Raw genomic sequence first — 27,725 nt, 5'->3', positions numbered from 1 at the left:
TTGAAGAGCAAATACAATGAGGCTCTGGTCCTCCTTTTGTCCTTCCCTCTCTGCTCCTGCGCCTTTCGTTCAACACATGAAATTTCTTTTTCTTGCAACACAAGTTTTAATATGCTCATTCTCCAGCAGCCTTCATCATCATCCCTCTGCAGCTGCTGTTCTATCTTCTTTTTCTCTCTTTCATCTAGCCTCTATGATTAATTTTCAAGCCTTGTCTTCAGTCCTCTGCAGCTGACTGAAGCTGCACTTGTTGAGTATTTCAGTTATGCTTTTATGGTTATACTACAGAATAAATGAATCTCAGTTTCACTACTGCTTTTGAGACTCTTTCTCTTACCCTAAGACTTCTAACTTCTGTTGCCATAAAAATCCTGTCCTACTTCCATGGAAGGGCTTGAGTTTGTGCATTTGTTACAACAAGGAGGAGAGATGGGCCTTATTTTAGAAGATATGTAAATTATTAGGGGATCCAGAATTATTTTTAATCATGTGTATCATGTAATCTTATTCTTCTGGGGCCCTTCTGGGTTAAGATGAAAACTGTAGTCGAAGGTTGTGTGGTGGGTTGCAGTATTGCCATTTTATCTTGGAAGTGGACCTAATATATAAAAGTGTGAATTTCCTTGTCAACCAGTATTATTGAATAGTTTGCCATCAGTGGGCTGCAGTTCATAAGAGTGTTTTCATGTCACTTCTTAAAATAAGGTAGTAAATATATAGCTCCTTATGTGCCATCAGTGGGTGTTTTTCCAGATAGCATCATATTTTTGCCTATCATCCAAGAATTGGAAGGTCTGTATTATTTTGTAATGATTTAAACCTTTTTTCAGAATATCACTAATCTGTAAAAAAATGTTCTTTGCCTGCAGGGTGGAGTTCATTTCTTTTGTTCCTGAGAGCTGAATAGGAGAAAGGGACATTTCAGCTTTTCTTGATAAAGGTAAGACAGCATCTGTTGATAAGGATAAGACACTGTTCATTATTATGAGCTCATAGAAAGTTTGTCGATGGAGGGTTTGTTTATTTTGGGCTATTTTTCTCAACTTTTGTGCTTTGTAGTAAGTGCAGTGTGTGATAATGTAACTTGTATTGGGAATGGAATGTGTAACTATCACAGGTATCAGAAAAGGCTCTGAAGATAAGCAGGTACCTGTAGATCAGCATGACAAAGTGGATAGCAATTTGTTCTGCTGCTGGTACTTGTGATATTTCCCCTGTGCCACTGAACTGGCCTGCCTAAGTTCACTCCATCATGCTTCCATGAACTCAGCAAGGGCTCTTAAAACCAGCAGAGTTCTCTCCATGCCGGTTGTCAAAGAAATGGGTAGGCTTCCAGGCTGCTACCTTCACTGCTCTGTACTGTCATGTGAGAGTGCAGAGGCTGATGTGAGGAGAGAAGGACCTTGAGATCTACTTTAATTGAGATAACACCTTCAAAATTAAGCAGCAAATAATTATCATGCTTGCCAGAAATACGAGACAGAGAAGGGGATAAAATTCTGGAAGTTTTCTTAGGGATGTGCCATGCTCAATGACTCTTCCTTCATGTTGTGCTAAAAGATACGACTTTTTATAGATTTGTGTGTTGAATTAAAGCCTGCAAGAAACATTTTAGAAGTAGAGCATGTAGCTTAGTTTTGAACTCTTAGTTAGAGTTTTTGATGTAGAAATCTACATAGGACTGTTTTTCCTTCCATTTGGCAAATTTCAAAAAGTGGGGGTGGGTTTGATGTGACAGCTGCTAGTTGTGGGCTTGCTCTGGTTTAGCAGAGACCAGACATGCAGCAGATTGGCATCCATGTGACCTTCATGCAATGCAGGTAGAGAGCATAAGTGTGGTTCAATTTCTGTTCAGAGGGGCTGGAATTCATACACTCTCATTTCTAATTTGTGCTGTGACAGAGGCTGCAGTCTCTCATTGGAAGTGATAATGTGTTTTAACCAAGGCAGTCACTGCCTACTCGGTGACTGCATCTGCAGATCCACTTTTGACTGGTTCAGCAATGCATTTAACAGGATGGTAGAATGAAGGCTTCAGTTGTATGTTGATGTTTAGGCTATCAGGAACAGCACAGCATAAGTCTACTTGCTGAAAGTTGAATAGTTTGGAAAAGACAACTCTTAACAAAGGTGAGGAGAAATCAGAAGATTGACCAAAAATCAGTTTTGTGTGTTTGTGCTGATGTAGCTGATTTTGAGGTTTTCTCTGTAAGCCCTATACAATTTTCTTAATCAGTAGTTTAAAGCAGCACTATCATGGCACTATGTATGGATGCAGTTTTTATGAAGTTACAAGTGCTTACTGTACTATATATGGTCTACTATTTTAGGGGGTGAGAAAGCTATAATCACCTTCATATCCTTATGATTGTATGGGTATATCGACATTAGGAGTTACGTTGCCTTCTTACTTAGGAAAACACAGTTAAAATATTTTTGGTATGGAAATGTTCTTTCAAAATCTTTAGTTTTGGAATTTTGGCTTTAGCTTTAATCTCTTATCCACTGAGAAATAAAAAAAAATGCCTCTGAGTTCTGTAGAATTTTTCTAATCCTGGTGCTCCTGTCCTTCTTCCCCTTTGCAACTTGTGAAGCCTATCATTTCAAGTTCTCATGTTTTGTGATTTTTAAATTTACTCGTCATGTATAATCTCAAAGGTTAAACTGTTGCTGGAAGAATTCTCCATGAATCATGAAAGGAGAAAAAATTTTTCTTGCTGTAGTGATAGGTTTATTGAAGGACTTGTATACTCCTAGTGAAGGAATTTGTTAAATTGCTAAAGATGCAGGGTGAAAAATTGTTATGCTAACATACATGAAAATGCATTAATAATAATTTACTGATAAAATAATATGGCCTGAGCTTAATCTCATTCTGGCAAAACCCATGTTGAAGGAAATGAGAATTTACTATGTTAGAATCTAATTGTGTATGATTTCTTTTTTCCTTTCTTTTTTCCCCCTTCTTTCCTACCCTGGGGAACTCATGTAAAGTAATAAATAAATCTAAAAAGAGAACATAAATACTTAATAGTACCTACAGTGTTAATAGGCTGGTTACAGTCAAATGCTTTTCTTCCCGTCCTGGTGAGAATCAGTTGCCTGTATAAGGTACAGTTCTCTGGTGAAACAGTGTACTCTTGTATTTTCTGAACCTTGAGCAGAAATTATTTCTTCTTAGAGGTTGCTCCATGCTTCTTGTACATCCATAAAGCCTTGCTCAGATATCTCTATATAGCTATATATCTGGCTAGATTTGAGATCTTGGATTTGACTTGCTTCTTTTCTTTCTCTATTTAGAAAAGAATCACTACATCTGGAGTCTCTGTGGTGTGTTCTTCCCATGGCTGCACAAACAAAGCAGCAGCACATAGCTTGATTTTTGTTGCTTTGTGGGAGTGGGAGAGCTCAGAGTGCACACTTAAATTAACCAATATCCAGCAGGATTTAAGGATTGCATTTAATGACAGAAATTCACAGACATAATCAGTGGCAGATTCAGTTTCTGCCTGTGTGAATTGGTGATGGTGTGTGTGTAGCTACAGGAGGAATTTGAGCTATACAGGCAGGATCAGCTAACAGTGCCACGGAAAGTTAGTTGCAGTTGTTAGGTTGGGATGCTTCCCCATATCATAATTACTACTTCAGCTTAAATACTTCTGCAGTGGCTGCAGGCTTCATAAAGAAAAATCATGTTGGCTGTTCCCTGCTCCTACCTGCAGTGTGCTCCAAAAGCAATGCCCTTGAGTATTGTCTTTATTTCCAACACAATATGCTTCTTTATTATACACAGAAAGTTCAGGTCTGTAAATTGGGTGTGAGAGTAGGATGAAGGCTTTAAAAACCTGCTTAAAAGCGTGCCAGCAGGCTGCCAGCTCAGGCTGGGAAAGCTCAGGTCCTTGGGAGTGGAAGGCCAGAAACTGTCCTTCAACTTTTCCTACATCTTCTCTTCCAGTTATGATGAGCAGTGTAATTTTTTTTCACCATAGTGAAAAAATTTTCATAGTTCAAGTTCAAGCCAACAGTCCTCCCCATTTGTTTTTTAATTCTTTCCTCCTTGACCCTTAAATCAAGAACCCCTTGGGGCAGCATCATTCTTCATACTTGTCTGGTTTATGATTGAGCACATGCATGTTCTGGACAATCTTCTTCCTGAACAGAGAGCTGTGTCAGAAAGCAAATACTGTCCCCAGAAATAATATTTGCCTCAAAGGAGCTTGACCGGCTTTGTGATGTTTTTGGAAACAAAGTGCAGGAATAAATGTTGTATTGTAAAAGAAGTGAGGAAAATAGCATTGCTGTTTTCCTAAAATAAGAGCAGAGCTTTAATACTGCTGAAATGTTTGGTTTGCTGGGGGAGCTTAACTTTCCAGGAAGTTGGATGTTGTCTTGACTTGTTTATTTTGGATATTTCCACTAATTGATTGTAATCTAATTGTCCCCATACAAAGCCAGGCCACTGAAACAGCTGGTAACTGCAGTTGGAAAGATTTATTGTTATTCTTCTATCGAAGGAGGAGAATTGAGTGGTATTTAGGTTTTCAGTAGTGTATAAAGCTGCAAGCGGAGTCGCAGAGCCGGTGAAGTGTGTGATGTTTTGTGTCTGGGAACTATCTTTCAGTAACTGTTCTCATGATTCAGTTTAGAGGTGCATGTTATAATTTTGAATAAACATCAAGAGGGCAAGGCTGATTTGTGCAGAAAATTATGCAGGGAGACATTTCTGTTCCCTTTTCTCTTTCTAATTCTAAGAAAACAGTCTGTTCTAGATTACTGGTAAACCATTTTCAGCTCGGGAAGGTGACTACTCTAAAGCCTTAATGCTGGGGAATGCACCTCTTTCTCACATAGTGGCTCCTTTTCTTTTGTATCTAAAAGGTGATCAGTCCAAAAGAGGGAGTTTGGGGGGAGGAGTGGATGTTGCTGAATGGAGTGGAACGAGTTACTCATTCTTCAGAATAGCCAGAAGGTAAACTCAAGTGCGCTTGAAAAGCCATGCTGGTAAAATACCCCAAGTGTAGTTCAGGCTGTTAAATACAATGTTTACTATTGGCTTTTTTATTGGGTTAGAGAAAGAATCGACCCCTGAGAATGCACTGGGAAAAATGTGCTGTGGAGGATGTCAAAAAGTGGCAATGTAGGGTGTAGTGCTTAGTACCCTGCCACAGCCACCTAAATGTGTGTGTTCTATATAAATGTCTGTTCTATACAGAGAATACACACATAGATGTTCAATAGACCCACATGCATATATAAATATTCTGTGAATAAATATGCATGTATTTGTATATAGGCATATATGTATGCACGCTCATGGATATGCAGACACATGTTAATACACGTGTGTATAATGAGGACAAGCACAGGTATTCTCAAACTGGGGATGCAGCAAATGTTGTGGAAGGCAGGGAGATGTGCAGGAAGCTTTTCTTTTTTTTTTAGTAGGGGAGAAAAAGGAAGTGAAGGGGTTGATGGTGTGACTTACTACTATACCAAGCTGGACTGAAGTTTGGGTCAGACTGGGAGCGAGATTCTGTTGAGATATATATTTATATTCAGAGGGAGAAGAGGTGAAAAAAAAAACTCTTCAAAAGTCTCTAACATAGAGGAAGGAGAATTTACAGTGCTTGAGAAATGTGGAACAAGTCTGAGACTACAGACCGCTGGTTAAAGTATTAGTTATGATATGATTAAAAAAAAGACCTTTTCAGGTATTTATGAAAAGAAGAAAATACGGTTAAACATAAAAAAGTGGTGGCAAGGCCATGGTAATGTAACCTTTGCAGCCTCGAGGGATAAAAAGCAGGATGTAAACACAGAAACTAAACCCACCTTATCTTGGTACAGAAAGTACAATTTGCGTCTCCCCTGGCCTTGGATAAAAAGGCAAACTGTGGGATGCCAAATAGAAGTTCTAGCCATTGATAGTGAAAACAAACCTCTGTCATTAAATGAAATTAATCCTTTTAATCACAAATGTACATCTTGTAGGTTCATGGAGCTGTAAATCCACTGTTGAAAACATGTTGTGTGGCAAGTCCAGTGTAAAAGAGGAGGAAACTAAGATTTTAATTTTCCAGAGTTGCCAGTTGCTGACTGAGACTAATTTAAGTGAATCCTGGCATTTTAGTATGAAAATACTGACATCAACCAGTGTTGTCTGGTAGAATAGCAGAAAACACTTTGGAAACAAGTTGGTCATTGCAGATCCCTGCAAGTTATTATCTGCTGCGGTAACTACCTAATGCCCAAAAGTGTAATGTGCTGTGCCAGGGTAGTACAATAGAAGCATTGTGATAATGTGATAATTTCTCTTCCTGGAAAAACATAATTTAGATTGCCGAAATCATTGGGACTGAGGGACACAGCTAAAATATACCACGTGTTGCTCCCCTGAATAGTGTTAATTGGACCTTAAATGTGTTCCTGGGTAATGTGGTTAGAACTGTAGCACAGCTGTCCATCGTATTTGGGACACAGATACTCAGCAACCAAAGCTCTTTTATGTGTTATGGATGAGCAAAATATTGCAAACTACTGAAACCATACGTGGAGATAGTAAGTTTTGAAAATTACAGCTGTGCCTGGAGTTGAATTACTTGTGTTATATATTGCACAACCTGTTGGCACGCTGAATTAATGTCTCTGGAGACCTGCAAAAGGAGTACTTATTTGGAGATTTAGAAGTCAAAACTAAAGGACTAAGCCTGCTGTATAGATCAGACTGCTGCACTGAGAAAATCAAAGTCCATGTGTGTGATTTAAACCATGTTTGACATGCCAGGCTTTGGTTTCACCAGGAGACTCACTATGCTATTTGGCTATGTTTTTAAAACCCGCAAGTGTAAATTAGAACGAGCTAATTTTATAATTATTCCCAACAGACACACAAGTAATTTAGTCTCAAACATGTTTATTTTATAAAGACACAATCATTCAAAAAAGAAGTGCTGAGAAACCACAAGTGGTTTGAGCAATAGAGCCTTAGAGCTTTGGCAAACACGCACATGTTTAAAATGTGGTAGCATTTGTTTAAAAGCCGTTGAGTGTTCTGTCTCTTTCTTTGCAGCTTTATGACTGTCCTTAAAGAGCAATACTGAAGAACTGGGGGGTGGAAGAGTTGTTTTGTTTATGGTGGTATTAGTCATTAATTTAGTTTAAATTCCAGGAAAAACCTCAGTTGTTCAGCCTTGAGAAATGAAGAAGAAAATCATGCTTGTTGCTTGTTTCATATGCTGCTAGAGGAAGGACTGATCCTGAAACTGAATAGAGAAGGGGATGCAAAAAAAAAAAAAAAAATTTAATCCTAAAACTCGATGGATTGTTCATCCTGAAGAGAAAGGGATACCCCTTCTGTAGCTTGAAGAAGCTGACAGGGTATAAACATGCCATAGTGAAGGGGGACCCTGTACAAATATGTTAAAATCCAGATTGTAACATTAGCTTGCATAAAAGTCCTTAAAAAGGTGGCTAGAAATGGTGAATTTCTCAGCAGTTAATGAGCAAGTTCACGTATGCCATGACTCTGACCAGGTCTCTAATTTTTTTTTTGATAGATATATATTTTATATATATATATATATATATATATATATATATATATGTGTAATTATTTTTTTTATTTTCTTAGGTGCAACCCAGGAGGAAAAACATATTTAACAATGACAGAAGTGCCCCACAGTCTTTTTGTCTTTGGGCCTTACACAATGCATGATGTGATGTCATAATTTTTGTAAAATAGTGTGTATAATAACAATACAATTTAGGAGTGGAAAACTGTTCTCAGAAACCCTGGACTTCCTTAGAGTAGGAAGCTTTTTTGCACTAAGCTCACAAAGACTAGCTAGTCTTTTTGCTTCTTTTACTAGAAAGATTAAACAAATACCTTTAGAACGTCTGTAATGTGCTATCAAAGGTGAGTTGTAGGATGCTTTGCTTCTCCAAGTTGTTGTTTAAATAAATCTGTATTTGCCCCTTTCTAAGCAGTACTTTGTGTTATGTTTCTGACACAAGTAGCAACTTTGAGGGGGGAAAGGGAGACATTTATTTTATATAGAGCAGATTTAAAGCTTTTCCTAAACTTTTTGTAAGGTTTTTATATACAGCTAGGTAGCAACCAGACTTTTTACATTTCCCATCCTGAATTATTAGGACTACAAATCTAATCCTTCATCAGTCAGTGTATCATATTTTAGGTTCAGGTTGTCTTGCTTCTTTCTGCAAGCTGCATTATTTAGCTGCATCTGAAGCATAATGCTGCTGGAGTCAATATATGTCTCTGTTTCTGGATTTTCAAAAAGTCTTCAAAATTCAAGCACTAAATTTTCAATAAAGATAATAGGACTTAAGACCTCTTACAAGCTTTTAAAATTTCAAGCCCTGTTCAAAGTAGGATGGTATGGCTGGGAAGTCAAAGTGATATGAATTGCAAAAAAAAAAAAAAATGTTGTAAATGGTTCTTTAAGATGCCAGACCTTTCTGGCAATTTCCATAAAATTTCTAATATAAAGTAGATGTGAGTATTTTGTTAAGGAATAAGTAGCTAGAATATTTATTTATTTATTTATTTTAGTCCCTCAGCCTAGAGAAGTTACAGAGATTTAAAGAGTTTTTAGGCTTTATGGAATATTGTAAAATGCAGTTAGAACTTTTCAGTGAATTCAAGATAACTTTTCAACATCTCATGGTTATTGATTCTGTTAAATATACCAGACTCATAGCTTCAGTGAAAAATCAGATTTTTAACTTGAGTGAAGAAATATTGTCCCAATGAGAAGACATGCTAGTGGCTTGAGGAAAGGAATTGTTATGAGTAGTTTTGTCAGATTTCTGCATGAACTTACTTTGTGCATTCTTCTGTAGTGTTTTAATACAGGTCACCAAGTTTCCAGCACAGTCTAAAACTGTAATTCCAAGCCTTTCTCTGTGGTCAGTGTACATGGCATTGCTCTCACTGCTTTCTGCCCTAATAAGTATGCCTTCATATTTACATTTCCCATCAGAAAATGTGTGTTTTCAATTGTTGACTGCAGGTTTAAAGATTTGCCTCCAAAGCTGGAAAAATGTGCAGTGAGGTACATGTGGTATGTCCTCATTTCTGTCCAGCCAAGGCCAGCAGAAAAGGCATCTGCTGATGGCAGTGGGTGGTTGAGCACCACTGGTTGCATTCTCCCCTAATCTGGTACTCTCTGGTTTTTCTTATGCTAGAAATGTGGTTTTCGTAGTTTCAGTTATTAAAAGTTCTACCTTTCAGTTTTTACAGCAATACATTTGACACACTGCTCTTCTGTGAAGTTTTTAATATAGATGCACTGTTTTGACACATCTAACAAAGATATTTTTTGATACTCAGACATCAAAATCCTCAAATGGATTTATCTTCCAATTCGTATTTTATTGCCAATATTTTGTTATTTAGTTACTAAAGTTGAGTAAATATGTTTTCTTCCTGTAATTTTTAATGCTCTAATATTTTATTTACATATTTAATTTTCTGTACATTATTTGCAGGGTGTGTTCCTATCTAATTTTGATTTCCTTTTTTATGCCTCTAATACAAGACATGTTGCACATTTTGAGGGTGGATGTTGGGTTTTTCTTTTGGGAATATCAGTTTAGAGAAATGGAAATGAATGTTCAATATGTTCTTTGTATCCCTTTGTTATGAAAAGCAGATGGAATGGGTGATTCCTACTTTTTTTACTTTAATGGCTTTCAGCTGCATTGAGCTAGTTATGTTTGTTATAAATATCATTCACCAGAAGAAAAAAGCTAAGCAATTAATATTGCAAAGCTGCAACAACAGAAAGTGTCACTTTGAGAAAATAAGTTGAAAGAAACTGATTTCAGTCTCAAGGTTTCCACAGCAAAGTTATTTTTGATTTTAAAGTATACATATCTAAAACACCAACAAACACGTGAAACCTTTGAACACTGTTACTCCACATACATCTCTGGCATTTATACACATGTGAAGAATTGCACTGAACTCTAGTGCTACAAAAGAAAAGAAAAGACCTTAGCAAATGTGGTACTGTGTGGAAAGAGCCTCAGGGCAGTAAGTAGATATTAGTTGTTTTTTTTTTTTTTTGTTTGTTTCATATAGATGTGAATTGTGAGAATTCCACTTTCCTTCTTTGCATGCCTTTTTTGCGTTCTTCAGTGCTTTTAAAATGTTTTCACAGATGTAAATATTGTCAGTGAGGGTTTGCATATAAAGACCACCTAGTGAACTCCTTTTATGACAGTCACAGTCTTGACTTGAAAAAAAGAAATTTTTTGATGCCTGAAAGCAAAATCAGTAAATAAAAATATAAGGTAGACCTTTGACATTTTCTAGCTCCAGGCAGATAAATATATATATGCACACACACTGTGGGAATTTTTGAAAGAATGCAAAAATATCTAACCAAAAAGCAGCAGCAGATATGGAGATTTAGGAAATTTTTTGCATAATTCCACAAATTATGAAATTAAATTTTGGTTTTAAATGCTAATATTCTGCAAACAAAGTCTAAAAAAAATCATCTGACATCCAGAAAGTTATTTTAGAGGCACTTTTTTTCCTAGTTGTACTTAAATATATTTATAGGTATCACAGTAATATAAAGTTCAGTGATGCAAACCAAATTCACAGTAAAGGCCCTCCATCTGAATGTACACTCTGAGAACTTTATACCCAGTTTTCTTCCATTAGTGTGCGTGTAGTTAAAAGCTGCAATTAAAATGTCATCTGAGATAGGTGAGCAATGAATTTGTTTGAGACTGATCTGAGTCCAAAAGATTAAAAAAGAAGAAAAAAGGATCCTACAGTACTTCAAACATGATGCCTACTTCTCTTTGGCTGCCAAAATTAACCTTGAAGACCTCATTTAAAATGATAGAGATTTACAGCACTTATGTGCATAGTCAGCGAAGGGAAATGAAAATGTAATTGCAAGCAGTCATCACAAGCTCAGTCTTTCAGTTTGGTTCAGTTAAAAAAACCAGTTTATTATGAAGTGACAGTAAAGTTGGCAGGATTTTGTCAGGTCTAAGCTAGAGCTGAATCAGCTGCAGGTAGGAGATAAAAGGCACAATCCATACCCCACTGAAGTGAATTGAATGCTTCCCAGCAGATCTAAGACTTTAATATTTGCCAAAAGATTTTGATTGTGTGTGGTAAGATTTTTTTATTTTTATTTTTAATTTCAGTAATTATTAGAAACATCATTCATTTACATATGTTTATAAAAGAAGAAATGTGTTGTGGAAGTCACTGTGTTGATGCCAGATCTTGGTGCCTAAGCCCTGGGTGTTTTGGAGAGTCCAAAAGTGCCTGTTACCTTGTGAGGCTGTGCTCATCAATACTTGTCACTTCCTCTGCGCCCTGCAGCCCAGCCAAGCCCTGTGGATTTGAACCAGGTCAGATGTGAGAACTTGCTCATGTGTTTGTCAGCCTGGCAGAGCACACAATGATGTATTTATAGCTGCCTTCTACCAGCTGCAGGAAGAAGGATGATACCCGATCTGGCAGAAAATCTACCAAGATAAAATTACTTAAAAAAAAAAAAAGAAAAAAAGAAAAAAAAATTATTTATGTCAGCAGAATGGTTTGATACCTGTTCATGGTTTGCTCTTCTTTTTGTCATGAGCTTTCAGTGCTTTCTTAGGTACTGAGCATCCAGAAACTGTAGTTACCACCATCTCATTGAACATCATTGAACGTATTACAGTTATTAATACTGCATATTGTTAATTAATTAATATTAAATATTTGAACTGTTCTGAAGTAAATTGGGAAATTTTCTGGAAGCTAGTATTTGCCAGGTTATAATTAGTGGAGATTTTTTTCCTGTTTTACTGAGGGAGGATTTTCCATGACAGGATGTTTTCTGCTCTCCCTTTCCCCCGTCTGCCCTCCCACACAGAACTTGTGGTTTTGCTTGCCATGACGTAAACAGGATTCACACTACCAAGATAGAATTATGTCAGAGGAATTTATTCAGGCATGAAACTTCTCTGCTTTATCAGCACAAGTGGTGCCATGGTGAACCTAACTGGGGAATATGAGCAAGGTGTTTGACAGAAATGCCATAAAACTTGCTGTTGGACAGGGAGTCAGGGCCTTGTTGGAGTGAATGCTTGTGGAACTGCACCATCAGGGCAGATGACAGGGCACTAGTATTTCTGATAGGGAAATCTTACCAACAAAGGGTGAGGAGTTGTGTCCTTTTAAATATTTGTTAATATTTCCAAAGTTTGGTCAACATGTGGGCTTTTGGTAGACATGGAATTGTTAAAAGTCAGTTAAAGAGAAATGCAGGATGATAAAAATGCACAGTTCATTTCTCAGAAATGGGATGGTCTCCTGGGCAATGTGTTGGAAAAGGTAATTTGGGGTGGAAGAAAATTGTGAGAGGAGGTTGTTTCAATCGCAAGCACATATGCACACCTGCTGCTCTTCCATGTATAATCACATTACAGTCCAGGATAAAGGGAATAGAAAAGCCTATGCAGATTTCTGTAAGTGATCCCTGCAATATGAGATGTGGGATGTGAAGAGCTCTGGTGAATGCCAGTCGGGTTTTTCTGGGTTAAAGAAAAAATCACATTTTCACTTCTCAATTTTACAGCACACGATCTACACTGTTTATGTCAATAAATAAACTGAAAATAATCTCTCAGGAGCTGACATTTGCATGCATCTTAAGAAGTGTCAGGAATTTCAGAGCACCATCTTGTTTTGCCTCTCAGCTTGCAGCTCTGACTCAGGTAATGCATTGCTTATGTGTACCAATTTGGCAGCACCCAACAGGCACTGGTGACAATTTTCATCAAAGAAATACAGGGCAAGTGCACAGATTTAAAAGGATTTATAGAGCAAATTCGTGTTGGGACCATTTCAATCACATGGTAATTTCCCAAGAAGGGTTTTGCACAATTGCTTTCTTACAGTTTTACTGACTGGTGTCCATGGGCAGGAGTCAGATTACCAGAGAGGTTCTTGCAGGATCTGTTGACAGCACAGTCACAAGTAGGCAATATCAGTGCACAGGCAGGAGAATTTGATGAATAAGATAAACTCCATATAAACTAACAAGCATATCTCTTGGCTGTATGAAAGAAGATGACGGTGTTAAGGTCACGTTAAAGCCCTGAATTGTTTAGGAAAGCTTATGTCTCCCAGCTGGGATGCATCACACAGACAGTTCAGAATACACCAAAGTTTTGGCTTAAAGAAACACAGAAAGTCAACTTAGGTAATTTTATCTGCTGTGTTCCCTTGGGCCAGGGCTTTGGAAAGGAGAACAAGATCTGTCATTAGTCATCGTTGCCTCTTGTGAGCTATTAATTTATTATGCTCTTTTATGTCTGCATGCATTTTTGTAAATAGTGCTTAGATTAAAGTTAAGTGTATGTATTTGTAAAAACAGATGGATTGGGCTTTCTTTTTCCTCTGAGTAGGGCTGGTACCATTTGTACTCACATTAAACATCTACACTTCACTGCTGTCTGTGAAAGGTTGGGTAAACTTAGAAGCAAGACTAATGGTGGGTGAGAAGAGTACAATGTAGAAACTGATTCCAGTTTTTCTCACTTTGATTAACAAAGAAACAGCCCATGAGTGCTGGATAACTTTAGTGACTTGGTAGAACTTCACATACTCACCTCTGTACTTGCAAAGGGCTTTTGGGGATGCTTAAGTGCTCCTCCATCCCAGGGCTGTGTGTACACAGTCATGAAATGGTCGTGAGAGAGCTTTGTAGGAGCTCCTGAAGGATCTTTCAAGGTAAAGTCTAAATTTAGCATTGTTGTTTTATTAAATAATCTTTCAGCTATTCCAGCTTTTGATCCTGTTACAGCAGTGCAATGTGTTGAGGTAAATAGGAACCTTGGAAACACGGTGTGATGCTGCAAAATCAGCTTCTCCAAAATCCGTGAATGAAGCTGTGCCCTCATTGGAGGGAGCAGAGCTGGGATGCACACACAGGCACTTGTTGAGCAGAGGGTGGGCAAAGCTCTTACAAATGACATTAAGCACAAGCTACATGACTGTATAAGTCTCAGGCAAATCTGACATGTCTTTAGATGAATCAAATACATTCTGTGGCTGGTGCAGTTTGATGATGAGTATTTTCTGACTTCATTATGCCACAGGCAGTTACTATACTATTTTTAGAGTATTGGCTTCAGTGAAAAATGAACTGAGAAGAAAAAGAATTGTGAGGATATCTCACTGTGAATTCTGGTATACAGCAGCTCCAGGCAAGCAAGGGAATGACATAAAATTAGGATGCATGTTTAGTTTAGTGTTTTGGCAAGGTAAAGGGTAGGTTAACAAGGAAAAGATAGGATTAGATAAACTCCTGGTTTAATTTCCCTTTTAGTTTCTCATTAGGTTTTGCCATTGGGTATAGTTAACTGTGGCATGACTTTATGCTTGGTGTTGAAAGGGGTTGTTGTAATTTGTATTCAGGCTTTGGAGTGAACAGACTTCTGGCAGAGGGAGATCTCTGCAGAGAATGGATCCTGAAAGGAGGGACCTCAGGAGAAATCAGACCCGTGGAAAACCTGGCCTGTTACAACAACATGACCTTTTCCATGCTGTGTCTTGGTTCCTGACTGTAACCCTTCAGATGCAGCTTTTTTTTTGAAATTACTTTATGCCCTTTAAATGTCACTTTGTCCATCTTTCACCTGTCAGAAGTGTACAATGGAGGTTTTGCAGCTTAGCAGTGCCCCACTTATTCCTGTGGCAGCTCCTTAGAGAAAGGAAGAGTTGCTGAGAAAGAAAAGAAGCTTTGAGAATGTACCCCTGGAGATGAAAGGAGGGTGAACACACAGGCAGGAGTGCTTTGGCACTGCTGGAAGTTGTTGTATGGGTTACCCAAGTCAAACTACATAATAGTTTGGGTGCCCTTCTATGAAAGTTGAGATAATTCTGAGTTAACAGAGGTTTTTCACTCTTTCTTAACTGAAAGAAAAGCTTATTTCACACCTAGTTTTAGCATTGCTACTAAGCAGGATGGAGCTTCTTTATCCAGGGCTCTGCTTTCTTCTGAGTGGGTTTTTGGGTAAATGGGTTATCCCAGTGTTGCCAGCAAGGTTATTCCGCAGCACAGGGAAGAGAGAACTCCAGTCTGTGTATGATGGAGATAACTGTATCCCCACTCACACTCCCTGTGCCGTGTATGCTGCCTTGGTGTCTCTCCCAGCTCCCCCTTTGCTGTAGCAGTGTTGGATTGTTGGAAATGTGAGTTTTTTGTTTGCATTGTTCATGAACAGATGGCTCAGTTGCCAGATTGGTCTTGCTGCTGTTCTGTTCTTCCCAGGTACCTCTCAGAGAGTGCTCCAAGCTGACAGCCAGCCTCATGTGCTGCTGTGAGGGTAGTGCTCCAAAGCTGGAGAAACCTGAGAAGGAGACACAGCCTTCCTGCAAGTAATAGATGGTTACTGTTTTAAATACAGGCAAGAGGGGAAAAAAAAAAGATTCCTATCTCCCATGCAGTGCTGGGAGAGAAGGCAGGGTTTTCCTGAGGGGGGAAGGTGTGTGTCTGTGTTGTCTGAAGAGAAAAGAGGTGAAAGGAGAGATGAAAAAGAGAAAAATGGATTGGGGCTTTTGCATATCCTACTTAATCACAGTCATATGTCAGGCTGTTTAAGAGGAGGAGGGAGGGGATGGCTTGTTGAAAAGTGTAGCGTGCTGGAATTCTGCGAGTGAGTTGTGTGGTGAGTCCTGTGGCTTACTGCTGCCCTGATGAATAGAGCCTTTCCAGAGCTGCCAAGCCCGAAGCAAATGTGGTCAGGGATTTATTATGAAATGTACCAAACCTTGGCATGGGGCTAATTGCATATAACAAGAAGCGTGCTGGAAACTCAGACCTGAAAGGTGACAAATGCAGAAAGTATTCTATATCTGACGCTGCTGAAAGAGGTTTTGTGCAGGGGAATGTCTGTATGTCTGTGCTTTCTGCTAATGGGCCCCCAAACATAGCTGCATGTTTTGTATGTTATTTTGGTTAACATAGATGTAGATTTCTTGTTTTGGTTATTTCTTTCACAGCCAACAAAGAAAGAATAATTGCTATATGGCTGTAATAGCTGAAGTTCTCAAAGGAAGTGCCTGGGTGCCGTTTACAAATTATCTGATGCACACATTGAAAAATAGTGTGGAAAGGTATGAGCTTGGACACTAACAAAATAGTGGAGCTGAGTGTTTGAAACTTGTGTATTAAAGGTTCAAGAGACAGCAAAAATTAAACTTTAGGCCTTGATGAGAATGCTCTGTTCAGTATCCTCAGTGGTTGAGAAACAGATCTGTACAGCAAGACTGGAATTTTTTCAAGTTTGAAAGTTTCTTAGACCTGCTGAATCTGTATCCTTGTATGTGTAATGTTCATTATCATATTATATGGCATAGACCTGCACCACAGTGACATTTAATCCAATGAAAAGCTTCTTGCTTCCTTTCAGTGCTTCTTCCTGTTCTTCATGTATATCCATAGCTGCATTTTGTAATCTTATCTTTAACATCAGACCTAGATAACCTTTTTCTGTGTCATGCTGGGACAAAGACTACTTCTGTCTTTGAAAGACATCAAACTGTCCAAATTAGTAAAATTTGGTACTTCAAGGAAGGGCAGGAAAAGAAAAACTGGGGAAAAAACCCCACAAGCAATCAAGAAAACCACAAAGAACCCCATGGGATGGATTCAGAATTTGATTGACTCAATGTTAAGTGATATAGAAGATAATCAGCAGTGACACATGCAAGAAATAGAAACAAATGTTACAAGATTTTATGCTATTATTATCTTTTGTGAGATTGTAAAATGTGTTGACAATTTTTTTTTTTTTTAAAGGAGAACAGCTTTTGGGTTGATATTTTAGCCAAAAAACAAATATAAACCCATTCTGTTGCTTTTCTTCATAGGACATCTGCTTCTCAGCATTTTTAAAACTTCCTCATCTAATTATAGGGTCTGAAAAAAAAATGTACTATCTCACTTAATTTTCTCCCTGGTGGTGCCAGATTTGCTGTACAGTGAGGTATTAGGGAGAGACAGGCATGCAAAGTACAAGATCCCTTGGAGAGCTTCTTGAAGGCTTGTACAGCCTTCATCTCACTTTCCTTTATGTGTATCAACTTTATGTTGATGTCAGGAAAGGAGAGATTTACAAATGAAGCAAAAGAAATCTCAAGCAAACAGAAAGTAAGCACTCTGCACACATTTGCTCTTGTTCCAGACAGAGCTTTTATGTGGAACGTGCAGTCTAAGGCACTTGGTTCAGTGATCATGTTAGACCATAGTAACTTACTGTGCAAATGCTAATACAGGCCAGATAGGGTGTGCAAGAATTAAATACTATAAAACTATCCTAATGTAGAGACTTCTTTGAATGTGGGAGGGTTATAAGACCTACCAAAGTTTTTAGTATTTAAAGTATGCAGTAGGAATCCTGTAACTTTGTTAGATTTATTCCTCTCAAGTACTTTTCTTGCTGGCTTTAGCAGCATCACAGAAATGCCATTTTCACTCAGCTCTTCTTGAACCATTTCCTAAATCTGTGAAGCCCAAAAAAGGCTTGTTTTCTTTGGCATAGAATATATGCATATTATATTTCACCTTTATTTTCCATGATAAATATCCAAGATTTTTATAGAAAGCTAGAAATAATTTTGATATCAAAATATTGATGTAAGTTTGTGAAAATGTGTTGGGGGGGGTCAATGAAAACTCTAAATTAAGGCTGTGGGAAAAATCCCACGGAGAGCAAAATATTACCCACACTGTCCTCTGAATAGCTGTATGCAAATGTTGCTAGAAAGTTCTATGGTTTCTGTGTTGTTATCGGTTAGCATTTGGGGCAACGTTTTATATGTTCCTAATTCCTGTTTTTTATTGGACCTTTTCCCCCAGACTCCACGCCTAACTTATTTTATATAAGTTTGTAAGCTACCCTGACCCTTGCCTTTTTGATGCACCCCATACTGTTGTTTGGCTTAAGTGTTTGTTGTTTTAATATTAAAGATTTTTATGTTTTGGGTCACTGAATTGTGCTCATTCCTCATTGATTCATCACCCTCTTGAGGACCTCTTGCCGAGGATCGTGAGGTAGGGTCTGGTGTGCTACAAAGATGCTACCAGTTAGATCTGAACTCATAAAAAAATTTGTTTTTGAAAGATACTGTGTAAAACAAAAGGAAGGGAAAGGACCACAGAGTCAGAGAATCTCTGTGTATTTTTAGAAGGTTTCACCTTCTAGAGCAGAAGTTGTTGATGGCTATTATCATACTTCATCTGTGCAAGTTACAGTAGCTCTTGTACCCATTGTGCCTTCTGTCCATTAATAGCCTGATCATCCTCCTGTTGAAGCTTAACAGGAAATTGTGCTGGATTCCAGCAGAGCTGAAGTGTGCTGTAAGTGAGGGATGGTGATGAAAAACAAATGCAATGATAAATCGTCTTCATTTGCACAGGCATAATGGTTGCACAACAGACCATAAATTCTTCTGATCTCTAAAGTGGTCCTTCTTGCTGCCTTTCTAGAAGCTGTTCAGAACAGATGTGAGGGGATGCTAAGTCTCTCAGTCCCACACCTGCTTTCCCTAGAAGAACAGTGGAAATGGGATATCCAGTAGGATATGAATTGACTTTCGGAATCACCTTTTCAGCTAAGTGATAGCCAAGTTCACCCCTCTTATTCCCTTGCCTTAGTATAAGACTTGCACTTAAGAAGGACTCATAAAAGATGAGGTTTTTACTTTGAGGACATTCTCTAATTCTGAAGGCATCTGCTGAGGAAATTATTTTCCTTCTCAGTTCTTGAACCTAGTAAGCACTAAAAAAAAGAAGCATATACAAGTAATGCTGTGATCCAAGCCAAAAATAATAGTGAACAAGTTTGTTGTCATATACTAACTATATCAGTGGAGTAGTTAGTAAGTTTATAACTTAGAGGCAGCATAAAATGGGTGAGATTCTTTTTCCATTTCATCTAAACAATGACATTTGACAAATTACTGCCTATTAGGAACATGTAAAGGTGAATATAAAGACCATAGGAAAGGTAAAATAGGTGTGTGGGGTAGATGGCTCTTGCGTTTGTTCATGAGGCAAAATTTGGGGATGTTTTATGTCCTAGAACTAGCTCTGTTCCCTTGATAAGTCTGGACCATATCATCCCTTTTTGTGTTGATACTGTTGTTGCAAGTTCATGGACAATACCAAATATCTGTGGGACAGTTTGCACCAAAACCAGGTGAACTGCCTGTGGCCCAAAATTTTTACCAAGGACAGGTCAGAAAGAAAGTGTAGGTGACTTAGCAGGCAGTTTCCTATGCAAGAATTCTGGAATTTTTCAGATATTACTATTATTGCTTCATAGCTTAATAATCTTAAACATTAATTTCAGATGAAAAGTTATTAGCTTTTAAATCAAGAAACACAAGGTTATTCCTTAGCACTGTGTTAATGGACTAGAAGCATAAAAATAAACCTACTGTGTAATAAACTATAAGCCCTGGAAAGGTGATTTCTATTACAAATAATGTCCTAAAACCATCTTTTAATCTAAAAGCAAATTACCAATATCTTCTCTGTGACTATTTAATATATTCAGTAATAGACTTACACGTGGGACTGTGGTCAGTGTAGGCCCATAGGCCTTGGATAATGGTCAGGAATTGCTTAGCTCTGTGGCATCTACCTGCAAAATGAGATGCTCATGAGAATTTTTCTACCTGTGCAGCTGTATCCCAGGTGTCCAGTGAGTTTGACATGAGCTGCTCAGGGGCAAGAGGCAGCCAGCTTCCTAAGTGCTGCTGGAGAAAGTTTAATAAAAATAGCCTTGTGGATTTCATCTTATCTTATTCAAATCTGTGGATGGGGAAAAAAGTTTTAAAAAATAAGTGAACAAACCAAAAACCGCAATGCTAAACCCCACCTGATTGCTATTCTAGGACATGAAAGTAGCTTTCTGAAGTTTGGGTTAGAAAACCAGGTGTTCCTTTTTGTGGGTTTAAATTTCTTTCAGGTGCATTATCCTAATGATTTTGCCACTTTAATAATGTGTAAAATAGACAAAACCAAGCTATAAAAGTCAAGGCACACGGAACGTGGCATTTTCCTTTGCTTCTGCCGGACGTGGAGGTGCTGTGCAGTTGTCACTTGAGGGATCAAGGGCCACATGCAGTGGCCTTAAGACACATGGTGAAATCCCCTTGGGCTTCGGTGAGGCACACAAACAAACAGTGCTTGAAGCATCTGAATCATGTGGCTTATTATTCAGCATGTTGTCATGTGCACTCAGAAGTCTGAAGTACATTCTTGTGAGTGGTACGTGAAACAGATTCTTTGCTCTGTGTGGCACGTGCTGAGCGATGAGCAGAAGCCACAACAGATCTCATCAGCTGCCTGAAGCCTTTCTGTGTTGATTAAATCTGCACTTCTAGCTCTCCTGGCTTAATAAGAAGAGTTGTGACAGGGTATGTGAAAACAGGGATTGCTTTGCTTTTTCTTGTTGATCATTTTTGCTGATGCACTGCCTAGAGCAGCTGTCCAAGGACCTCCTTGCTGCGCTGCTTGGGATTCTTTACAATACAGAGGGAAACCGTGGGCCCTGCCCTGAAAATATCCTAAGAATCACACTTCCTTGCACTCTCTGTAGGACTGTGAGTGATGTGCAAGTGTGCAAGCAACCTCAGACTGCCAGGTTGTAGTTTTGTGGGGAAATCTAGGTGAAGTTAAATGACCTATGTTCGAATCAGTCAGATAAATACTGGCTAATTCACTACAAACAGCTCTAGGTGAAAATGGGGGTTGTTGGCTGGTGAAGATGCTGTAGCAAAAACTGCCATGGCAGTAGAGTTGAATTTAGATGCAATTAACCATTTCTGCCTTCCTTCTCCAGCTAGGATAAATAGTTAGGGCTTGAAGCATGTGGCAATGGCAATTTACAGCCAGATGTTTAACCACTGCTGGTGAGAAGAATGGCAGGTTGTTACCATGGGGGCTGGCTGGAGAGGGGCACACGGGGGTGGGAAGGAGGCCAGGGGTTAGAAATAACCTGCTGGTGGGGATCATTAGAGCCTTTATGTAAACATGTCTGGAATGAAAACAAGGTGGGTTGTTTTTTCTTTTTTTCCTTTGGAGACCTGTATGGCATCCAAGCACAACATTGCAGGCTGAGCTGCACGCTCCCTTTCAGAAAGGCACCACAGTGCAGGAGATTGGGTCCACAAGGCTGATTCAGTGCTGGCTTTGTGCACAGCGGCCACTCTCTACATCAGTTGTATTTTTGCAGTGGGGCTATAAAGGGTGGAAAAAAAAAATAAAAAAAAAGGATAGCGATCATCGAGGGGGAAAGTACGTGATATGATAGCGGTGAACTAGAGTGACAATATTTAATTGAAATGATAGGGCCTTAGTTATAGATTTTTTTTTTTGTTTGAGGATGTTCATTTCATCTTCATGGACCAGCACCTTCACAAATGTATGCCACATGTAGAAGACTTTTTGCAGTAGTGCTGTCTGGTGCCAGCACACACTTGTTACCAGAAAACCCTGCCCAGAAAGGCAGAAACTCCTGTAATTCACTCTACAAGATGTCAAGTCCCAGCACAGTGCAGTCTGTACAGTCCTTTTGCCTCTTGTTGTGCCATGTTTTTTAAGGCCATGGCAACCCTGGCCAGAGATTGTATGTCTCTCTCTCTCACCTATTCTGTTTTGACTTGGGTGAGGTACACCTGGTGGCCCTGGTACACAGCTTTGTAAAATGTTTGTGTCCATGCATCTTGCACTGATCCTACCATTGTTTCAGATGGATGTGACTCCTCATACAAGTGCTCCACTGACCTGGGAAGATTCAGTGCAAGTTAGAGGTCTACACACAATGATCAACTTAGAGATCAGCCCTCATTTCACTGTCTTCATCTTTGTGTGGTTTCCTTCCCTTCCCACCCCCCTTTTTTTTTTTTGGTGGTGGGGGGGAGTGGTGAAAGTCAGTAGAAGAAAGAGCAGAGGTTTCAGCAGCTTGAGAATCTAAGATAGTGGGGCTGGGGATGGATGCCACTCTTTGCTTTGCCTCACAAAAAGGTTTTTTTAAACCAAAGAGGTTTAAACACAGTGGGCTTTGGCCAGTTCCCTCATCAGCATCATAAGCTGAGGGGCACATGGGATGTTACACCTGCTGCTCAGCCAAGAGACACTGAAGGGCTTCTCCCCACTGCAGAGCTGGGAACTAAAACAGCCTTCAAAGTAGGGAAATAGGTTTTTAAGGGAAGAACAAAACTCAAAAGGGTGGGGGGGGCTTTGGTTTGAGCGCTATGTTTTCCTAGGCTGAAGGTAGATAGCGAGTGAGGACCACCACAGTGGTGGTCCATGCCAGGAGAAGCTAAAAGGGACACCTTAATAAAGAGCACGAGCTGTGGAGCCAGAAGTATCTGAAGGGACCAAAGCCTTGTGTTTTTGCCTGTGTATGCAGCTGAATTATTAGTGTAGCTTCCTGAGGCATCCGCTCCAATGCCTGTTCTAATGTTGCAACAAATACAATAAGCTTTAGGATGTTTTACAGAACGTTAAACAGGTTAATGAAAAAAGAAGAAAAACTGTCTTCTGTTTTTCCCCACCAGTGAATCTAAGCAAATTACAATGATCAATGTCGATTAGAAGCGAACCTTATTCCATTTAGTGTTTAAATATTAAATGGAGAGTATCACACAGAATTGTGATGTACTGAGCATGTACAAAAATTACTTGGGAAATGAGATGTGATACACAGCCCGTATTTCAAAATACATGAGTTCACAAAATGCCAATGATGACACTGCTTTACACTTGAACAACTTGACTGAGGATTAAGAAAGACTGACCAGTTAAAAAAGTTAAAACCCACCATTTTTTGTTACTATCTTTTTTAAACACTTATTAACATATTGTTTTTGCTCACATTTGAAAGAAACAAAATTTCAGCTGCCCTAACCACATTAGGTCAATAGGCAGTTTCTCAGGACTGCTGCTATTGGCATGTGCTCTTGAAAGCTTATTAAGAGGGAAGAGAGCTTGATCCAATTATTACATTTAATGAACAAAATCTTCCTGGGGTTTTGTGCAAACAGTAGATTGTTGAGAACTATATGAAATCTGTGAGAGATGTGAGAAACAGGTCGTATGGCCTAAAATCAGAGCCACTCTTACAGAATTAGTTTGCTTTTCCTCCAGAGATTAACACTTAGAAATTCTGGGCTAGATTTCAAGAAGAGTGAACTCTAACCTGTGCATTTTCCCTTTGCTTGTTTTTCTTAACCTGAAAACAGCTTTAAGAGTGCTTGCAATAAAATGCCAGGAAAAATAAAACGAAATTAAATAATCCATTTCCAAGCTTTGGGAACTACTATTTTCAGTTTATAAAGAAAGCTAAAAATACCTCCTACACTCAACAGGCTCAAGCTGAGCTTGTTCACTATCAGATGTGCCCAGGTTTTTTCTGCCTCAAGTGCATGCCCCTGCAGAGCTGCCCTTGCCCTCCCCAGTGAGTTTGTGCATGTGTAGCACTTGTGGAACCTGCTCCTGGGTTAGCAAATATTTTTGTTTGCTGTACAGACAGGAGAGGTCCAGACTTCTGCTCTTTTCTCCTTCCATCTACATCCTGGAAGAAGACTTGGACCCAGTGCAAGTGTGATTCATATTTACTACCCAAAGGGTTATTTTATTTTTCTTCTCAGGTATGGAGCATGAAACTTACAGCACAAAGAATGTCACAGTAATAGCTACATGAGCAGAATGTAAGGAAAGCCTCAGGAACTGTACCTTCAAGATGGTGCATTGTCAAAATTTGGATATATTTGGACTCTCATTGAGCTAAGTCATAATAGGCTGGACCAGAAGTCAACCCCAGGTCCAGAGACATCCAGGCTCAGATAATCAGACAGGCAGGGGCTTTACATATATTCCAGCATGCTTTTGCTGCAACTTTGATGCAATTTTTGGTTATTTTTTGGTAGAAGTAGCACCACAGTAATTTAAAAGCTGTCAGCTGGCCATACATTTTAAACATGTGTTCTTGGTTCCCCATCCTTCTGTCTCTTGACTGTTGTTGAGGCAGTGCATACAATTTGTATCTGATATCAAGTGTTTTGAGATGCTGAATGTGTTGAGAAAAGGCATGTATCTTAACATACTGCTGCTGCCCAAGGGCTAGGAAATACAGTAAACACACACATGAAGGTTTTCAAATGGCTCATTTTAGCTGTTCCTTGAGGAGAGATTCCTATGGCTCTAAAGATTTACAGCTTCCTGTTCATTTGTGTTGTCTCCTCTTGTCAGTGCCAAGACAGATTTTTTTTAAAGGTGTGGTTTTGTTCTTTAATCAGCCTAAAGTGTTTGTTTATTTTTCTACAATATACTGTCTTCTAGTGCATAAGAACTTGAAAATTAAATTGTGTGGAAGATCATCATGTAAGCTGCATTGAGGTTCATTTTTTCTGCTTTTTATTACCCTGACTGAGAGCACTCTGGTTCTGGCATCCTGGACATATTGGATAGAAATGCATTGCAGAACTGTGAGCAACTGACAAAAGTTGAATTGCATTGGAAGCTAGCATGTCTTCAATTAGAAGAATCTGTTTGCTTTTCTTTTTCTCTGTCTTAGAATATATAATTCTTTTTAACCTTCATTCTTAGTATGACTCATACTACACTCCATGGAGAATCCTATTTGCTTCTTGATAACAACTTGTAGCAGCATGAAAAGTATCTATAGACCATTAGGAGAACAGCATTCCATGTGCAGCAGCGGTTCAGATACTGAGGACACCACTCCTGGGTACTGGTCCACAGACACTTTCTGGTGGTAAAGATTAGCTTCTGCCTCATCTCCTCCAATTGTGGGTGCTCATTCTTACTACTGAGCTGCTTCAGTAAAGAAGACAGCCCTGCTGGTAGCATGGAGCCAAGGGTTGGGTGATGGGCAGGAGATGGGATGGGGCAGGACACTACTCAGTTCCATTTTCTCACTTCAAACCTGGGAAGTGTCTGAAATGTTGTCCATAAAGACTGCTCACAGATATATCTGGAAGTCTGTTAGTGCACTTTTAGATTAAAAGGTAACAATTCTTCTAAATTGAAAAATGCAGCATTTTGCAAGTGAGCTAATGTTCTGTCAGAAATATGCCACCATCAGAGAATGGCAACTCAAAATGTCTCATTTTCCAGTGTTTTGAGTTAGTGATTTGGGTTGCAGCAGATTCATGACCTCAAACACTTACTTGCTTCAGACACTTTCCTTTCTGCCTTGGTATGGTAGCTGATCATATGGATACAAACTGGGCATGAGACTTCTCATCTGGAAAGGTCTGTGATGAAGGCGTGTGGGGACAATATTTGCAAATGGTGTAGTTAACACAGCTGGCACTGTGTCAGCTTTACTGGGTTTTGGGCAAGAGAGAGCTGTTTTTAACTTAGGGCAATTAGAATACGGTTCTAGCATTTTCACCAACTACATCTACTTTCCTCCACTACCAGATTTTGATTTAAAAAAGGAATTTATGCTAGAATTGAACCTCTGACTGACCTCTTCTCTTTTACAACTATTTAATTTGTCATGTACAAGCAAAAATTTACTTGGAATCTTCTTTTTTAAACAATTATTTCATTGGGAGGTGTGGTGCTTCTAGGAGTGCTTCATGTGAGGTGACAGATGCTAAGTGCAGTGGCTCTGAGACCCCTCTGTTCCAAAGAAGTTTATTTATTTTCAAGGAGGAGCAATTTTTTAACAGATGTCATAATAAGAGAAAAACTTCTTCAGCATTGTGGGCTGTGTTGTTTGGGAAGGGTATTCATTTAATGAAGGGATAATTTAATGGATAGTTGCATCAATGGACAGATGTTATACAATTCAAAAAGATAATCTGTACATGCTTAGCAAATCACAATTAATATAGCAGGACTTGAGACTATTATTGTCTCCCTAGAGGTAGTATTAATTAAGAGGCTAAACCCAAGAACAAGGTCATAAATTATTTCCACTTGGAGAACTTTTTAGAATAAATTGATGTTTTGTTAGAATTTGTCTTTTATTCATGTATCTTGGTAAGCATATTAAGTTAAAAGTGGCTTGTGAACAGCAAAGCATCTAGATATTTTTTCCTATTTTTTGTGAGCAATTGGTTGTCTTTGGACAATGTACTGAACACTTGGACTGCAGAAAAATTAAATAAAAAAGGACAGCCAGTTTTATTCTGTGTATTATTAGAAAGGTCAGCTAGTGCTGGTATTTCTCTTATTACAAAAACTGTTTTGCCATTTTTGTGTTACTTCTTCCCCATGCTTTCATTTCCCTGCATTTTACTGGTATTCGTTCTGTATATCTGCTTAAGAGAAGCTAATTCTTGCAGCATGGTTTTCACCTGACGTTGTCTCGAAGCCCAGTTTTGGCCTTTGGAATCTAAATCAAATGGATTGTGTTCCCTAAAATTGGATAATTTCTGCTACCTTCTGAAGGATTCGATAGATAAGTAAATTCAAAGGCCTTAGTAGAGTATAGTTCTGCCAGATGTTGAGCATGTTTTGCAAGGAACTCTGTGCCTTCAAATCTTTTGACATCTAGAACAATTAAATTGGTTAAGTCTTTGCTGAACAGCATGCCAGAAGAGTTTATTTGTAATATATATAGAAAGTGTATGGATATTTAACTACTTGCAGGTAAGCAGAAAACCTGGCTTCTTTTTTCATAGGGCTTTCCACTTGTAGCTAATTTTAAAAATAATAAAAAGAAATCTTGACTTTTTTTTCTCAGAAATTAAGAATGAATGGCAATTTATTTAAAATACTTATAATGCTCTTTACAGAATTAAGATGCAAAAGAATTAGTAATATAACAGGGTGACTTGTGCACAGACTTTGCAGGCTTCTTGGTTTTCACTTTTGGTGGCTGTAATTTTTCATTGTTTTCTGAGTTCCATATTATTTTGTTTTCCTATAGAAACATCTGTTCCCATATTTCATAAGTATGGCAGCTTTTGCACTGGGAGCCATTTATTTTGATGCAAACATCATAACCCAAGAGCTTTAAATTATGAATTTTGTTAAATCAATATTTAGGAAACAGTTGCTCATGGCAGGAGGTCCTCTTTAATATGTGAATTATAAACTGGGAGGTCTCTTTTCTGCTCCAGATTTTTTTCCCAAACATAGTTAATCCACAAGATTAGAAGGTGAAAATGAATTCTTTGTGCATTGCTGAAACTTGAGAGTACTGTCAAAGAGTGAAATTTTCCAGAGTTTTCTCAGTACCACGCATTCAGTAATATGCTTTTTGGAAAGCATTTGTAGAGTTTCCTCTTATCTCTTTTGTTTCCTCACAAGAGAGTTCAGATTTGGATGTGTATTGTTTCTTACGATTTACGCCAAAGCGCAAGAACAGTACTTGAAGTTTTGGAGCAGGGAAATCCTGTAGTGCAGCTAAGGTGAAAGTCAGTTCCCTTGTGTTGCTCATCTGATGGAGAAACATTGGCAGACTGGACAAGGTGGTTTTTGTAAGGCTCAGTTTGTGTAAACTGCAATGACAGTGAGTGAGCAAACCTCAGCTGGATACAGAGCACACTGAGACAGGCAGTGAACGAGTTTATAGGTTGGAGCCTTGTTTTGTAAGATGAGACAGGACAAGGACAAGCTGCCTTTCAGGTATGTAATCCCTGGGCCATCCTAGAGCTAATTGAGATGTTATTTGAAGGAGTGTAACCA

General features: G+C 38.7%; 1 protein-coding gene across 5 annotated transcripts in view; it reads left to right on the top strand.

Moving 5' to 3' along the window:
* Positions 1–27,725, top strand: part of BMPR1B (bone morphogenetic protein receptor type 1B) — a 228,600-nt gene that overhangs the window by 45,387 nt on the left and 155,488 nt on the right. For all 5 annotated transcript variants that reach the window (XM_086888429.1, XM_086888431.1, XM_086888427.1 and 2 more), the window contains exon 2: positions 870–940. The gene's annotated coding sequence lies outside the window, so the exon portion shown is untranslated. The remainder of the gene's footprint in view (positions 1–869; positions 941–27,725) is intronic.

This window comes from Cyanistes caeruleus, chromosome 5 (assembly GCF_971803275.1).
Source record: "Cyanistes caeruleus chromosome 5, bCyaCae1.hap1.1, whole genome shotgun sequence".
Classification (NCBI taxonomy): domain Eukaryota; kingdom Metazoa; phylum Chordata; class Aves; order Passeriformes; family Paridae; genus Cyanistes; species Cyanistes caeruleus.
This window is presented reverse-complemented; position numbering and strand designations above follow the sequence as displayed.